General features: G+C 29.6%; 1 long non-coding RNA gene across 1 annotated transcript in view; it reads left to right on the forward strand.

Annotated features, from left to right (window-relative positions):
• Positions 1–2,733: 2,733 nt before the first annotated feature.
• LOC118768198 overlaps positions 2,734–5,925 on the forward strand; it is a 10,835-nt gene continuing 7,643 nt past the window's right edge. Inside the window, exon 1 of the long non-coding RNA XR_005004044.1 lies at positions 2,734–2,848. This is a non-coding gene — a long non-coding RNA (uncharacterized LOC118768198). The remainder of the gene's footprint in view (positions 2,849–5,925) is intronic.

Below are 5,925 nucleotides of genomic sequence, written 5' to 3' on the forward strand. Positions count from 1 at the left end.
ACGAGAGAGAACTTCAGACTTTCTTTTTAAGAAAGCATGGCTTCACCGTGATTGCTTCAAACATCAGCAATCATTTCACTATGTAAGTACATTAAATAGTACGAACTTTTTACTGGAAGTCAGAGAAATATTAAGAAACCATCAAATATATAATTTAGTATACTTATACGCTAACACATGTTTTCATTTTCACAGCTGTTTAATTATTAGGTTTGATGACTTTTCATAGATGTAATACATACCTTGTATAATGTGTTTATGTTGCATATTTATGATGTCGGATTATTTTCAAAGAGGGAGGTGCTGATAGATGTAACAGTAAAGTAGTTATTATGTATTTTTCTGTGAATGCCATATAAAATATAAACATAGACACAACTAACTTCGCAGAAAAGAGCAGAAAATGATTAATATACTGCTTATCTCTCTTTCACAAATAACTATGTAATGATAGATTAGTTTATTTTATCTTTTTCTTACAAACATATTCAAAAAATTTACTTCATTATTATCAGTAGAACTATTACATTATTTTAAATAACACGTCACTAATCTTGAGTAACCATGGAAACAACTGCGTAAACATATTTGTAGAGTATTGCTAAGTTAATTAAATTGTAGTCATTGTTGCTTTTAAAAATAAATCACAATTGTAAAATAGATTTTCATCTCGCTTTCTAAATAGTTTCCAAGTTAGAAAATTTAAAAAGAATGTTTTGCAGATTTTACTACTTTTCCATATATTTGCATTATAATTTGTTCATTGTTGCAACGGTTTTTGATTTATTGAACAAGAACTTCCTTTTATAGGCAAGGTAGTGTAGTACTTTGATGTTATTCATTATATCCAGCACATTTCTCCTACCCTTTGTAGCACCAGGTCACCTAATGAATCTTGGTTACATTTTTTTAACTCCAGCGAGATTTGAAATCAGAGTCCAGAGAGACTTAACAGATATTACAAGGTACTTCATTTGATCTCTAACAGTTCTAAGTACTCATTTGACAAGGTGCATTATGGTCGTGTATTTATATGTTTCTTTACTACTTCCTTCCTCCTCCATCTGTGATTCTTGTAAATTTCAATAACAATCTGCCCCTCTACAGAATAAGACTGTCATTTGTATATATATATATATGTATATATATATATATATATACATACATACATACATATATGTATATAAGGGATATATATATATATATAATAAATTTTTTAGAGAAACAATTTTCTCTAGATACAGGACACATCGAAGTGCTCAGTATATTTGAGCCATAGGAAAATAGCAAAATCAGTGATGAGAGACAAGAGATAGGTTACTAAAATACATTCTGTTGTAAAATTAGTATGTGCACAAACTCATGCAATAGATATATAAATATATAAATACACTTAAAATATATTAAAAATACATAAAAAAATATATATATATATATATATATATATGCTAAGATTATATTAAAAATATACAAATAAATAGTCCTACTTACAACAAGAACGATACTCAAATTATATACACAGAATAAGTGGAGTGTAAAAAATACATATAGAGGTTCATAATTCGTTCTATTGTAAGTAGGACTATATATTTGTATAATCTTAATATGTTCTTAGCATATTTATATTTTTATCTATATAATTTTAATGTATTTTAAATATATTTTTAAGTGCATATATATATATATATATTATATATATATATATATATATATATATATATATAAATAGTTCATGATTTTGTGCACATAATAATTTCACAACAGAATATATTTTAGTAACCTATCTTTTGTCTGTGATCATTATTTTACCTATATACATATAGGTTTCTCTCCTTGTTTTTTCTGTGTCCCTTTCTGTAGACTCGAAACTTAAAAGACTGTTTCTATTCCTGAGCGTTATACTAATACTTCTGTTTGTTTTGTACACCACTTGTCTTCGTCTTTTGTTTTTTCGTAAACTCTCCCTATATATATATATATATATATATATACAAACAACAGTACAAATAAATATATATACATACACACAAGCACATATATATTTGTATATACGTGTATGTATGTATGTATGTCTTGTGTGTATGTACGTATGTACAAGTGGACAGTAAAATATCGTGCAAATAGAATGTCAGTTAAAACCTGATTAGTAAAAGTAAAAAGATAGAGCAAAGGGAAATACTCTTATTTGAAAACTATCCTTTAGTAAGCAAATATAACAGCTATCATCGATTAACTAGTACTGCCTTGAATTGTGAATATGGAATATCTGACAACGTTGCTGCAGGATCAGCAGTCCCCCACTACTCATGGAAAAGAGTAGAAAAAATAGTCGAACAACTACGTCAGATTTTGGTATATACGACAAAAGAAATAGCGTATCACCGAGGTATACCTTCCAAATATATATCTACTCATGACGTTAAAATTGAAATGTAATTGTGATATTTTATTTGTAATACCAACGTCTCCCGGTCGATTCGTGATAACACATTCTTCTTCGGTTAATCCTCGTAACTTGTGTCCCCATCAGAATTTCACAAGATTATTAACAAACATATGTAACTGATGCTAATAACAGGATCATTTCTCCTTCTGTTGATACTAAGATGTTAGATCTGTTGATTTACCATACATCTTATCCTTCCCCATTACCAAAATAAGATCTATTCCATCTCAATCACAGATTTTTTTATCAATTTTATTTTTAATCTAAACAGTTCGAAACTTCGAATACTGGTAGAATTTCTTATATAGAACACGGTTTACTCTGAAAGTTTTTGACAAAAGTTTGTAGTTTAGAAGTTATTTCGTGTTAAAGTTGTCGTATTTGGGAAATTTCAACCAATCAGTATCGTGTATTCGGTTGAGGGAAGCTACTGCTGTTTACGATTGTAATCGAAGAGGAACAACTAAATGTCACCACTCTGTTTCGAGAAATCAACACTATCAAAGAACCAACGCCAAGAAGGAAGAAATATTTTTTACATATATTTATTTGTTCGACCGACATCGGAGTTTTATCCACGCGTAAAGGGCGCCAATATTTAAGACCAATGTTTAAATATTGTTTGATAAATTTGTTCGTAAATTTTTTACCGGCAACCTCTCTGTCGCCGGGTATGATTTGCGTCTGCGCAGAGTTTTGTAAAGTTAGGATTTACAAACCGTTAAATCTACATGTGGACCCAATAGTGTGTGCATCAGGATTATTAAGGCTGTCCCACTGAAGAAACTTGCTTCCGGCAAATATATTTTTTTGCTGGAAATAGTTAGAAACCGTCGGTCTGGGATATAGTTGAGATGGTAAATGTTTTTGATTTTCATTCCTTTCATGAATTTATCCCTTTTTGTGTTCTAGCACAACGCTTCTCTATTTCGAAACCTCTTATTGTATTTATATATATATATATATATATATATATATATATATTATATATATATATATATATATATATATATATATATATATATATATATATATATATATATATATACATATATATATATATTATATATATATATATATATATATATATGTAAGTATGTATGTATGTATGTACGTATGTATGTACATAATTGTGCGTATATACAGATATATGCATGTATATATATATATATATATATGTAATGTATGTATATACATACATACATATATACATATATATGCATATGCATATATATATACACACGCATACATATATATACATGTATATTCATATGTATACATATATGTATATACATACATTTATACATACATTCATACATACATACACAAACACACGCACACACGCACACTCACACACACACATATATATATATATATATATTTGTATTTGGGGATGGTCATGTTGCCAGTTTAGCCAATGAAAACACGCGCACTATATATTTGGAGTTCACGTGCTTCAGCTTTATTTTATATTAATTGTAATTCGACTAGAGCTCTTTCGTCGCACTTCTGTGACTTCATCACAGGTCCTTTGCTTTCTTCTTTCTTTTTTGTGTGTCTCCTTACTAACGATCTGTCATTTTGCATTCTTTTTTATGTGTCTTTATTTCTGCATGCGTATATCCCTGTGTATATTTGTTTAGTAAATGTAAGTGTGTGAGAATGTGTTTGGTGCCTGCATTATCAGTATCCTCTGTTTATACATGTTCGTTCAATTTACTTTTAATTATTTCATTCATTTCTTTATATCTACTTATTTTCTTTTCCTTTTCTTTCTTTTTTGTTTTAATTTAATTTAATTTATTTTGTTTATGTATATAGTTATTTAATTCCATTTATTTATCTGTGCATCGTATTATAATCAGTTTATGGGGATCTTACTCCGTCTTAGGTTGCGGTTTGTGTGTGGTGGGGTGTTAGTGTTCCATTCTAGTTTTCTATTCAGGCTAGGTTTATCTCCTATTATGTGTGTAGCTTCTTTAATTTGTCTAAGCGTTGCGTCTTTTCTATGTGTGGACAAGATTTTAACTTCTATGTTGTTGAGTGAGCCCCCGTACTCCTCCTCAGCTTGCTGGTATAGAACCGATAAGCTCTTCTCTTCCTTAAGTTCCCTCCAATGTCCGTTTACCCGCTCTCCTATGCTCCGTGCTGTCTCCTCTACGTAGTCGTTGTCTCGTTACTGCACCGTCCCTCTGTACATCTTATACTATAGACTATATTGCTAGCTTTACAGTTTGTTTGTGGGGTAAATCTGCATACAATACAGTACAGAGGGTTCTACTGATAAGGGATTCGATAGGGTTACCTAGCATTTCTACAAACTTAATTCTTAGCTTGTGTTTATCTAGTGCCCTTCTAAAGCGGTAATTCAGTTCGCCTCTGAGGGTGATGTCGACGAACATAACATTCTGGTATGTGTGGCTATCATACCATGAGTTGGCCTTCTCTATTTTCTTCTTAGTCCTTTCAATATATATATATATATATGCATATGAATGTTTCTACATGAATAGATATTGTAATAGTTAACTTTAAGTGGTTTTACTACAATTGTGGTGTCAGATATTTTAGTAATTTTATTGTTAGTGACTTCGAAGATAGTAGGCTTTATCTAAATCCAACCTATATTTTCAGTACCAGCATGGCTTTGTCCCATCTTATTTTAAATCAGTTGAAATACCGAGTTAGATAAATGGTACAAGCAGAATATCTTTTCTTGTCAGCTGCTACCAACTCTCTCTCTCTCTCTCTCTCTCTCTCTCTCTCTATCTCTCTTCATATATATATATATATATATATAATATATATATATATATATATATTATATATATATATATATATTGATAGATAGATAGATAGATAGATATATTGATTGATTGATTGATTGATAGATTCATATATACATAGAGATAGAGAGAGGGAAGGAGTGAAGGAAAGATAGATTGAGTGGATGAGAGAGAGAGAGAGAGAATGAAAGAATTACTTGTATTTATTTGTTTGTATGTTGATTCAATTACTAAATTAAATTTTGGAAGGTAGTAATTTGCTGAATTTTAAGTTTTATGTTGTCTTTTATTCTCATACATTGTTTCTAATTATAGTTTCAAAACCTCTGCATATTCGTTAATTCTAAGTAGATAGCAAATCAAAATGAATTCTAAAATTCCGCTGCAATGAATTAATTAAAAACACAACGTGTGCAACAGACTTCAAAATGGCAGCAAGATAAAAGATACGTTCTATTCTAACATTGCTGCAGCTCGGAGCAAATCCTCTGTTTGATGTACAAACATTTTCAGTAATTACTTTAGTAGAAAATGTCGAAAACTAGCAATAAAACATTACTAAACCGACCTCAGTTCTTTAAATATTTTAAACCACAATTAATTCTGGCCAACAGCATATTTACTGAATTTTTAATCATATCTCTTTGATTTTCTGTTGCTACACATTATATTTGATTAAATTTCTTCTTAGTA

Source organism: Octopus sinensis, linkage group LG2 (assembly GCF_006345805.1).
Source record: "Octopus sinensis linkage group LG2, ASM634580v1, whole genome shotgun sequence".
Taxonomy (NCBI): Eukaryota; Metazoa; Mollusca; class Cephalopoda; order Octopoda; family Octopodidae; genus Octopus; species Octopus sinensis.